We start from the raw sequence: 13,363 nt of genomic DNA, 5'->3' as shown, positions 1-13,363 counted from the left end.
ATTTAACCAAAATCCCATGGGATAATGGTCAATCCCATGGGATTTGCATTATCCCATGGGATATTGAAAATCCCATGTTTTTCTAAATCAAATAAAAAAATATATATAATAATGACAGCAGAAAAGCAATGAATTTATTGAATCCCATGTAATTCCACACATTTTGGTTATATACACGACACTGTAGCTCTAAGGAGAGGCGGCGGCGGATTTGCAAATGAGTGTTTTGCAAATTAAAAGTGTCCAGTGTTTAATAACGGGTGTAGAGTTTTAAACCGGTGTGGAAAAATCATTCACCCTTAGGCGCATTGTATGCATTTTCAATACCGGTGTAAAACTCCGTAGATCCCTGATTACGTCAAGATAACGAATTTATTTCTTACAAACAATTCCTTAAAAGTTTACTCATTTATAAACCGGGATGTAAAATTGAAAAAATACTAAAATTTCAGTGTAACATTTTTTCAACGTTGATGTTGCTGCACATTGTCATATACTTTTTTTTCTTTATTTTTTAGAAATTTAGAAATATTTTGTTCTTTTTAAATTTTGGAAAACATTTTTTTTGTTAAATTTATTTAAATCTTTTTGTAAATGGTTTGTCCTCAAAAATTTATTTTTCTATTTTTAATTTTTTTAATTTTTTTTTTACATTTAATTTTTTTTTCTTTATTATGGCGAAGTTTTATTCTTAAGAATCTTTGCCAAAATTTATTTATCCCAGGGTGAACAAGAATGGGGTGCTATTTACACCGGGGACAATTAACCAATCAGATTGCAAGATGTTAGCTGCATAAGAAATAAAACTTTTTATCATTCAATAACTACAAAACCTATATACTGTATAGTATGCTACAAAAGGCCCAAACATGAAATAATTTAAACAAGAAAATACGCAGCCTGATTTGTGTTAAAAAAAAACAATTTCAATAACAACCAAAGTTAGTATACCCAAATTGCACCTTTCTTGACAGTTTTTCTTCTTCATTCATTTAAGAAACAGACAAAAGTTGTTATTCTGTATTTATTTCTGTAGATCGATCTTTATTTACTATATAGTTCCAAATTTTTACTTTCGAATCAATACTGATCATAGAAAAATTGGTTGGAGACGACCTCTGAACGATCAAAGATTCTGTAATGAGGAGTACCTATAGCTAAATGCACCCACGCTTAAAAAAACATCTGTTCAATTTGAATAACCAATTTCTTTCTCCGCATCTTTTATTTAAGAATTGAATGCTTCTTTTTGTAAATTCATTGGGGGGGGGGGGGGGGGGGGAACGTTGACCGAAGTACATTTTGTATGAAGCGCTTCATTCTTAAAATGTGCGTACGGTCAACGCTTTTACAACCCTATGAAATTACTAAAAGAAGCCTTCAATACTTATAATTACATTTTTTCGCTATGATAATGAAAACACGATTACTATCAAGTTTTTCTTTTATTTAACTGCGCACTATATTGCGGAAACGTGTATCGTCATGAATGTTACTATTCATTTTGAAATGAATGTTAATTTCAGAATGACGCGAGATTGTTGTTAGCCAATCAAAATAACGTATTATATTGAAACATGCATCTAATGTAATTATAACAGTTTGATAAAATTTCATGCATGTTATGTATTATGTCTGTGACATCTTTTAATAGTTCTTATCTTTAAAGGTTGACTTAATGTAGACGTCGCATGCAACTTTTCCGTAAATACCTTTGTCAATTGATACTTCATCTGTTGATACATGTATATATATAATATTATATGTATGTATTATGTTAATGTATCTTTAAAATTGTTTTGTTGTGATGAAAGACATGCATAACTATAAAGTTATAAAACTACGAATTTGTTTAGTCTCTAAGAAAACCTATAGGATATGCGTCGCTTTTTATACAAAATGGATGCAAATTTGTTCTTGGAGCAATTTGGGTACTTTAACGTTATATCAACATCAATTCGTGGTTGGACGTAGATGAGGCTTCACGTACCACACCCTTTTCAGATATTTTGAAAAAAAAATTACATGGCTTTGTGCTATCATATATTTTTTTTTCAAAATATCGGTAAAAAGACAATTTACTCATATAGCTATAGCTATCATTACAACGTCATTTCATCGACAGATAACTTAATTTAACAAATATCGGATGCATTTACTACATAACAGTAGATTTTTCTATTGCATCTGTGAAAAAATGTCATCTTCACTATTTGTCTAGTATTTATTTTTCGGTTACTTTGCCATATATTACTTCTTAATTTCCATCCCTTATCATATGTCATGAAGCTAAATTAGTGACCTTTTCCGGTGGGCCATCCCTATCACTCATCGCTTAGTAAGCTGTCCCCCTAGCGGGGCTCTTAGTAATCAGACTCGACACAAAGCCACCATGTTACAAGCACAAAAAATACTTTTTTTTTGGTAAACTGGAATTATTCTTTTTGTTCGTGCCTAAATTGAAAAGACAATGACTGTTAAACTTAATTACCTTTTTGTAAGAACTTCTTCCTCTTTCACAAGAAAAAACTTATATCATATTCTGTCACAGTATGTATTTATCTTGAATAAATGTATATTTACCTGATATATTAGATCTAGAGTGCTAAATGTATTTATTTATAAATATTTCATTGACTGCCAACCCCAAGTTGCATCTGGTGTCAGTGTATATGTTAGCGGCAATAAGTGAAATTAGGCGTTAAGATTAAATCCTAGGCAATAAGCTAACATCTAGGCAATAAGTCTATTGCCTAAATAATGTTAGGCATTACTCTTAAATCCTGAAAATTATGTCCAGGCATTAATGTTAATGCCTAAAATGAAAATGTGAGTAAATAAAAAGAAATTTATTCAAAGTTAAAGTAAATTTTGTACATAATGAAAAACTGAAGTTTGAATGACATGAAATAAAATATTGATGTTAAAACTCATTGAATAAACCTCTTAAAATATATGTGTTGGATAGTTGTCTCATGAGTAATCGTACTACACCTCCTTATTCTTATATTGATAGAAAATTGTATTGGAATTTATTTGTTACCAATTGGTGCGGAGCTATGTCACAGACTATATTTCACAGTTTTAATTTGTGCTGTTACTTGTATTGTCTATCCTGTTACTTGTATAAAGTATATCTTGTTAGTTGTACTGCCTATCATGTTACTTGTATATAGTCTATCTTGTTACATGTATTGCTTATCTTGTTACTTGTATATAGTCTATCCATTTACTTATGTAGTCTATCCTGTTACTTGTATTGTCTGTCCTGTTACTTCTATATTGCCTATCTTGTTTCTTGTATTTCCTATCCTGTTACTTGTATAGTCTATCCTGTTGCTTGTATTGCCTATCCATGATCCTGTTGCTTGTATTGCGTATCCTGTCACATATATTGCGTATCCTGTCACATGTATTGCCTATCCTGTTACTTGTATTGCCTATCCTGTTACTTGTATTGCCTATCCTGTTACTTGTATTGCCTATCCTGTTACTTGTATTGCTTATAATGTTACATGTTTTACCTATCCTGTTACTTGTATTGCCTATCCTATTACTTGTATTGCCTATCCTGTTACTTGTATTGCCTATCCTGTTACTTGTATTGCTTATACTGTTACATGTTTTGCCTATCCTGTTACTTGTATTGCCTATCCTGTTACTTGTATTGCCTATCCTGTTACTTGTATTACCTATACTGTTACATGTATTGCCTATCCTGTCACTTGTATTACCTATCCTGTTACTTGTATTGTCATCCTGTTACTTCTATAGTCTATCTTGTAACTTGTATTTTGTATTCTTTTACTTGTATTACCTATCCATGATCCTGTTACTTGTATTGCCTATCCTGTTACTTGTATTGCTTATAATGTTACATGTTTTGCCTATCCTGTTACTTGTATTGCCTATCCTATTACTTTTATTGCCTATCCTGTTACTTGTATTGCCTATCCTGTTACTTGTATTGCTTATACTGTTACATGTTTTGCCTATCCTGTTACTTGTATTGCCTATCCTGTTACTTGTATTGCCTATCCTGTTACGTGTATTGCTTATACTGTTACATGTTTTGCCTATCCTGTCACTTGTATTGCCTATCCTGTTACTTGTATTGCCTATCCTGTTACTTGTATTGTCTATCTTTTTACTTGTATCGTGTATCCTTTTACTTGTATTGTCTGTCTTGTTACTTGTATTGCCTAACTTGTGACTTGTATTACCTATCCTGTTACTTGTATTGTCTATTTTGTTACTTGTATACAGCCTATCTTGTTACTTGCATTGTGTTTCCTGTTATTTGTATACAGTCTATCATATTACTTGAATTGTATATCCTGTTACTTGTATTGCCTATCTTGTTACTTATATTGCCTATCATGTTACTTGTATTGCCTATCCTGGTACTTGTATTGTCATCCTGTTACTTCTATAGTCTATTTTGTTACTTGTATTGTCTATCTCGTTACTTGTATTGTCTATTCTGTTACTTGTATAAAGTATATCTTGTTACTTGTATATAGTCTATCCTGTTACATGTATTGTCTATCTTGTTATTTGTATTGTTTATCCTGTTACTTGTATATAGTCTGTCTTGTTACTCGTATATAGTCTATCTTGTTACTTGTATTGTCTATCTTGTTATTTTTATTGTCTATCTTATTTATTGTAATGTCTATCCTGTTACAAGTATTGTCTATCTTGATATTCGTATTGTTTCTCCAGTTACTTGTATTATCTATTATGTTACTTGTATTGTCTTTCCTGTTTCTAAATATGTATTGTCAACATCTTATGGTGTTTATATATCTCAACTTGTTCGATTCGCTCGTGTATGTAACAACGTATTTGATTTTAACGAAAGAAATCTCTGTATTACTGAAAAATTATTACACCAGGGTTTTCGATATCACAAACTAGTCAAAACATTTACTAAATTTTATCATCGATACAAGGACATCATTCGTAAAAATGAATCAACATGCAGACACCTTATACGTTCAAGTATTTCACATCCAATTTTTTATGGTAATATTCTATACAAAGCACAAAAATGTCGACATTCACCTCAAAAGCTAACTAAACCTTTAAACAGACTTATTCAGAAGGGATATTGTAATGATACTGTTTTCAGTTCATTAAAGATGGCATATTTTGGTATTAATATTGATTCACTCAAAGGGTCTTTGCATCGGAAATACACACATTTATTCTAAAACCAGTTGTTGGCATGATACGGGTTATGTTCTTCTCATATAGTTCATGATGGTATGATTCTAAACACCTAACGGGAGGGATTGTGCTTAATTTTCATATGATGAAGGCATAATCTTTCAATCAGTTTAATCGAGGTCTGGAGCTGGCATGTCAGTAACTGCTAGTAGTCCCTTGTAAATTTATGTGTCATTGTCATTTTGCTTAGTTTCTTAAGTTACCTTTTACAAAGTGACAGAAAATTCGAGATGTTTCATAAGCTGAGTGTGACAGAAAATTGTGTGTAAAGAAAGGGGTGAGTTCGGGGTGGTTAAGAAAAATGTATCTTTGAATATTGGTCAAAGATAATTCAAAGCAATGGATGCTTTTTTGTTCGTAGGTAACGTATAATGCGTCTATTCAAACCTTTTAGAAGAAAATATACATCCTTTAAAAACGTATACAGTAATGAGTTACATGAACATTTCTATAATAACCCTTTAGCGTACATGTAACTCTGATTGCTGCTTATTTATCATTCTTCAGACTAATGATATTGAAATGCTTTTCTCAAAATATTCCTATTCCAAACTCTGTCAGAATATATAATACAGTATTGAGAACATTGAAACACATTTTCAGAAAACAAACAGGGAAGAGACTATAAAAATATCTGGCAATTTTTAATGTCTTCTACTGAAACAAGGCAAAATGAAAAAAATGTGTGAAGTTTGTTTTGATGCCCATTGTTTGTCTTTGTAAAGGATGTTTTATATAATAAAAATTAGTGAAATTCGCATATGTTTCCGGAAAAAATCACTATTTTAATAAACGAATATACATTTCTATATATTTATGTTAACTAAGTTTAAAGTGTTCACAGAAATTTTTAAGTTATTTTTTGTTTGATTGCGGGTAACAGCAAATACATGATAAAAGAGTACGCACTGATTTATTCATTCTTCATTCTTCATTACTTTAATTTTCGTTTTCTTCATTGACACAAAAGAACCGTGTCAAGTACAATTCAAATGACTTATGCTTCTTAAATCTACGCAAACATATTTTCATATGCAAAGGTAGAACGAATTTTATCGTTGATTTAGTATCGGTCTGTAGCCACTGGTGTCATTCGGTTTATCGAGAGAAATGATCGTGAAAGAATACCTAACGGTGGTCAAGCATTGCGATTTGATCGTGAAAGATCTGATATCGGATCGTGAATGTAATTAAATGTAAATTCTAATTGAAAATCTGTGAAAAAATCGCTGAATTTTCAAAACGCTGAACAAATCCGAAAAAATTTAATATGTCTGTCAAATGATTCAACTTTCTCAACAATACAGTGTAATAAGATAAAGAAAATATGCAGTACTGTATGAGGAAACACAAAAGGCGCAATACATGTCTATGGGATTCATTAAAAAACACGCTTTTTGTACCTATAATGGTCTCATTCCAATATACCATGATATATTTGAAACTTAATCTTTGGTTTGTCCGATAGAACAGTAAAATAAAAGTATGCTCTTCCCTTGAAACCGTTCACTTGTTTATGAAAACCTTGAATATTGTTGATTTTTCATCAAACTTGATCGTGAAAGATTAGGCAACGCATTATTTTGATCGTGAAAGATAAGGCGTGACCAGACTTAATAATCAGAAAATAATATTTCTTTTACCAATTGATATACTTGCAGCTGATGGAAGCGTGTAACTTTTTTGATAAGAACCAACATTAAAGCTTTCATTTTCAATAACAAATATAAATTATCATATAATGATTTGAACGTCTTCGTAGCATCAGATCTCTCACGATCCTTTTCACGATCTTTAAAAAGCGGTACGTGATCTTTCACGTTCCGAAATATCAATTTTGTGTAAATATTTCTAGTTTTACAAATTTTCTGATTATGCTTTCACAAACTAACTTTGAGAACCATTTGATTCATTCAAATGAATTGACCTTTTTTGTAGAAAAGTAGTTTAGTCATTCGAATTATGAACAAAATCATGTTTGTTTTCATTTTTAAACTCATTGAAATGTCGAGGAGCAATCTGCCTTTTGTAGTTTTGTAAACACGATGTACTTTTAAACCTGGATTTTCTCACATACTGATCATAATGTTGAACCATTTTGACAGACAATTTTATTTTGTTGTAAATTTGTCCGTCTAATTAATTAGATTAGATTAATAATTGACCTTGTATATGTCTACTCGATAAGATGGAATTCACGATCCTATGCAAGAGCTTTCACGATCCAATCGCAATACTTGACCACCGTTAGGTATTCTTTCACGATCATTTCTCTCGATAAACCGAAATGACACCCGTGGTAGCAGGATATACAAATAACGGCGTTTTTCATTGAGAATAAAAAAAAAACAACATATATAGTGATAGAAAACTCGTGATTTAGCTGAGTATGAAGAACATCGGGTGTAAAAAAGGGGGGAGTTGGGGGTCGCGAAGAAGAATGTATGATAATTAATGATATTAAATTATATGATTTCTAAAACTACAAAATCATTCAAAATCGTGTTCTTTTTATTGAAAAAGCAAAAAATACTGACCTTTCAACTATTGAGGGGAACTCTTTTTTTGGGGGGAGGGGAGGGGGAGGGGGGGGGGGGGGAGGGTATCATGGAATATTGGACAACGATAATACAAATCAATGGATTTTTTTTTTTTGTGCGTAGATAACGTAAAACTGCGTTTATTCAAACCTTCAGAATAAAATATACATCTTTTCAAGATATTCGTATTACAAACTCATTCAGAATATATAATGCCGTAGTGAAAACTTAAGAACACATTTTCAGAAAACAAACATTGATGAGAAATAAAAATATAAGTATCGGATAATTTTGATGCCTTCTACTGAAAGAAGGCAAACAGAAATACACTGTGTTAACTTTGTTTTGGTGATATTTGCTTGTCTTTGTAAAGGACGTTTTGTTGTTAAAATAGTTTATCTAAATAAGGAGATAATAAACATTTGTAAAATTCGCATTTGTTAAAATTTCCCAAAAAATCCTCGAACGAATATACATTCTATATAGTTATATTGACCGAGTGTTATGTGTTTAAAGGTATCTTTAATGTATTATTTTCTTTTATTAAGACCACTGGTATTTGAAGCTTGTGGTATACAACAACGGGGAGTGCTTCCATATGTCCATCCGTATGTCCATCCGTTCGTCCTCAAGTCTCCCTCTTGTACCCACAACTGCAGGCTACAGAATCGCTTGACACCATTTTGTGAAACATTCTTAAAATCTTACTGACTTTATGTACATTTGTACATCCTATTTCTATTTTCATCTGACTAATTTTGGGGGCTTATTTATTATATCGGGCCACTTTAATATACACGTATTCATCCCCTTCCCCGTCTTAACCACTTATCATAGTTTAAAGAAACCTTCTCAGAAACTTTACTATATAAAGCCATTGTGCATCGACATTTGTTTTCGGTCCGAATCTTTATTTTTGTCAAAGAATGAACTTTTGCCATTGTATTATTTTTTTAGGGGAAAAGGAGGGGGTGTTGTTATCAAGTTTGTATCAGCAACTCTTTCTGAATAAATTTGGTTAAAAATATAACAACCAATGACTTCTTGTCATTCTTGTCCATGTGGTTTAGACAGATGTAACCAATGCCATTTGCATGGTGCAATAAAAACAATTGTTCAAACGTATGTGTGTAAGAAGGAACAACTCAGTTTGTTCGTCACTAGGGACACCATCCGTATGGCGTATTATCAATGTTAATGCTGATTATTGTCAATGTCACTTTTCAATACTATATGATTAAGGTCAATTTTTCTTAAAATTCATTGCGTTCACCAAGTTTTTCTTGAAAGGAAAAGTAAACCATCGCTTTTGTTGCTTAGAACTATTTTTAGTAACTCGTTAATAGTTATTTTATTCGTGTTTTTTTTTTTTTTTTTTTTGATTAATTGCTATTTGAGCTTCGTGCCGATAAATTGTCTAGAAGTTTGTTCTGACTTGTTACTTTATGTTGTTCTATTACATCACGGATCAAGGTTACGGAGAAGATTACGCTTTTGCAAACATGTTTAGCACAGCTACATGTATTTGAATGTGTCTGTCCAAGTCAGGAAAAAATATATTTTATTTATTATTGACCTGTCGATGTTTCATAGTCTTGTCCTTTAGTCTTTTGGATGGTTGTTGTCTTATTGGAAATACTATCGTATTATTTATCTCTAAAACTGGGAGCAGAATAAAAAACTTTAAAGGAAAAAAACAATTTTCCTCTTTTTTCCCTCTAATTTCTGACAAGTGCAATTAGGAGCTAAATTTGGACCAGAATGTAATAAATTTATTCAATAACCTATGTATTTGAGTAAAAAAGATGAAAAACGAAGACAATTCTGTTATATTAGTATTTATTTGTTACATTTCAAAATAAATTTATACTGAATTCTACACTTAGCTGTACATTTTCATTTAACTATCTGTAGAGGATACAAAATAGAATAAATTTTTCCTAAATGCATGGTGCTTTCTGTATATGATACATGTAATCTATAAAATAAATTTATTTTATAGAGCCCTAATATCTATTATTAGTTCGAGAAAAACAGAATAAGTTTATTCTACATTCAATGTGATGCATGACTATAATAATATATAACATAAATTTATTTTGAAAGTAAAATTATCTGTATGGTGAGGCTGAAATACAAAATAAATTTATTCTACATTCAATGTGATTTATGATTATAATGATATAAGAAATACATTTATTTTATAGAGCCGTAACATCTATTATAAGTTCGAGAAAAACATAGAATAAATTTATTCTACATTCAAAGGGATTTATGATTATAATAATATATAAAATAAATTTATTTTGAAAGTCCAGTAATCTATATGGTGAGGCTGAGACACAGAATAAATGTATTCTACACTCTAAGTGATTTAAAATTTATGATTATGATAATATATAAAATAAATTTATTTTGAAAGTAAAGTTTTATCTGTATGGTGAGGCTGAGACACATAATAAATTTATTCTACATTCAATGTGATTTTTTGTATATAATAATATATAAAATAAATTTATTATGAAAGTACAGTAATTATGTTAAGGTTGAGACACGGAATACATTTATTCTGCATTCAAAATGCTTTATGACTATTATGATATAAATGAAATAAACTTTATTTTGAAAATCCTTTGAAATATTTATCTTTTTTGCAACATTGGATGTTTTGATAATTGTGAATTTTGATAATATTAAATATATTCACAAGATAATTAAATAAGTACATTTAGGAAACAGAAAATAATTACTCCATCAGTATTTCAACCATGATAAAAAAAAACAGGATGGTATAGTCATTTATAAAAGTACTCGATATGATTAAATTTTAAAAAATTAAAAGAAAATTCCAACGGTCTTATTTATTACAGTCATGACAGTCAAACTGATAAAGAATGTTTTGTTCATGAATTATACCTTTTTCCTCTGTCAGTTTCTATACTATTAAATATTGCAAAATTATTGCAATTATGATTATGTCCAATTTATCTTATCACAAATATTCTAGAGGAACAGTTCAGAAAGCATGTAAAACAAAAGTAATGCTATATGGCCAAAAATCAATTTCCTTATTGTTTCGATTTATCATGTGATGGCATACAAACATTTTGAAAAATACATCAAAGTCATTTTTGTTTGCTTATATAATCCTGAACATTTTGTTTAATGTTTTGTCAATGGTCATCTGTTAGAATAATTCTGGGGTTTTTTTCACACAATTCTGTCTTCGTTATAATGTATTTGGTATCAATCGTTTGGACATCTGATCTTTTAATGATATAGCTGGAATTTTTCATCTTAAAACTCTTCTTAAATTTTCCAACAATTGTCTTTGTAAATGTCAGCTTTGTATCTTCTAATATTCCCAAATACATGTTTCCATTATTTCGTTCAACCAAAGCTATCTGATAGATTAAATAAAGAAAAAACAGTTCATATAAAAAAATAATCTATGGGCCACAAATGCCCCCGCTTGTAATATGCACGAGTCAACTTCCACATTAAGATACAGGATTCACGTAGTTAAGACTGTTTTGTGATTATAACATTCGGTTGAGAGAACGGAAATGAATAATTCGGCGATTTTTATGTTTATAAAGGGGCATAACTCAATAACAATAAAAGTGATGCGAGTAAATTTCGAGCTTGACTTGTTTTTGTGATAATAAGCATTGTGTATGAGTTTTATAACATTTGGTTGAGGCAAACTAAAGTTAGAGAACGGAAACGAAAAATTCAGCAATGTTTTATGTTTATGAAGGGGCTTAACTCAAGAACGGTAGAAGTGACGCCACCCAATTTCTATTAGATCTGTTTTTTTATGGTAATACGTATGTATTGTGCATACGAGTTTTTATTTTTGCTTGAGGCAAACTAAAATTAGAGAACAGAAGCGAACAATCCAAAAAATTTTATGTTTATAAAGGGGCATAACTCAAGAATGGTAAAAGTAATGCCACCCAATTTCAAATGTAGAATAAATTTATTCTGTGTATTAACCTCACCATACAGATAACTTTACTTTCGAAATAAATTTATTTTATAAATCATTAAAATCATAAATTTTTAATAACTTAAGAGTGTAGAATAAATTAATTATGTGTCTCAGCCTCACCATATAGATTACTGGACTTTCAAAATAAATTTATTTTATATATTATTATAATCATAAATCACTTTGAATGTAGAATACATTTATTCTGTATCTCAGCCTCACCATACAGATAACTTTACTTTCAAAATAAATTTATTTTATATATTATTATAGTCATGCATCACATTGAATGTAGAATAAACTTATTCTATGTTTTTCTGGAACTAATAATAGATAGTTAGGCTTTGTAAAATAAATTTAATTTTTATGAATAATCATAAATACAGAAAAGCGCCATGTGCATTCAGAATAAATTTATTTTATGTTGCATCCTTTACAGAGAGTTGACTGAAACGGACAGCTAAGTGTAGAATTCAGTATAAATTTATTTTGAAATGTAACAAATAAATACTTATATAACAAAATTGTCTTCGTTTTTCATCCTTTTTACTCAAATACATGGGTTATAGAATAAATTTATTACATTCTGGTCCAAATTTAGCCCCTCATTGCACTTGTCAGAAATTAGAGGGAAAAAAGAGGAAAATTGTTTTTTTCCTTTTTTATTCTGCTCCCAGTTCTAAGTAAACAGCCAATGCGCGCCAAACGAACAAGAATGTCATTGATTTGGTCATCATACTTGAAGCTAACGAATGATGCAAAACACTCAAATTATGCATTTTGACCAAGTCGGTCGTTTACGTCCTTGAGAAAGAATCTTCATCGCTACATGTAAATGTGGTATTAAAAAAAATCTTGTTGACTTGAACTTTTGATCGGAAGAAGGAATGACGAACTAACATGAGTATGAATTGAAAACTGTCATTTATTGTGAGGATGATGAAAGAATCGACGAAAATAGACAGATGTGTAATTAAATCAATAAATCATATATGAATAAACAACATTGATGTTTATAACAAACAAACAAAAATCCTCAGGAAGAAGGAATGACGAACTAACATGAGTATGAATTGAAAACTGTCATTTATTGTGAGGATGATGAAAAAATCAACGAAAATAGACATATGTGTAATTAAATCAATAAATCATATATGAATAAACAACATTGATGTATATAACAAACAAACAAAAATCCTCAGTGACCCATCTGATCAAAGATAGGATTACATTCGCAATATAATAATTGCATACATCATATAAAATTCCCAATATAGTTATACCTATCCATCATGTCTATGTACTGTACATGCATATACATATATTATAGAACTCAATTTAAACAGAGTAAAAAAAAATGTCAGTCAAATTAATTTTAAATTATCTCTGATGATTTTTTCAACTGAGCCATCGTGGTTGGGGTGGTGGGAAGACATTCAGTTTCGAAAGTTTTCTAACACTTTCAAGCTGAAACCGAAGCGCCTTCTGTCCGCCCTAATCAATAGTCTAAGGGGTAATAACTGATGTATTTTTCAATTTCCAACGTTTATACCGCTTTACTGCTAAGTTTGCCAACAAAATTAATATTTTTTTAATA

The sequence above is a fragment of the Mytilus californianus genome, unplaced genomic scaffold (genome assembly GCF_021869535.1).
Source record: "Mytilus californianus isolate M0D057914Y unplaced genomic scaffold, xbMytCali1.0.p SCAF_9, whole genome shotgun sequence".
NCBI classification, from domain to species: domain Eukaryota; kingdom Metazoa; phylum Mollusca; class Bivalvia; order Mytilida; family Mytilidae; genus Mytilus; species Mytilus californianus.
This window is presented reverse-complemented; position numbering follows the sequence as displayed.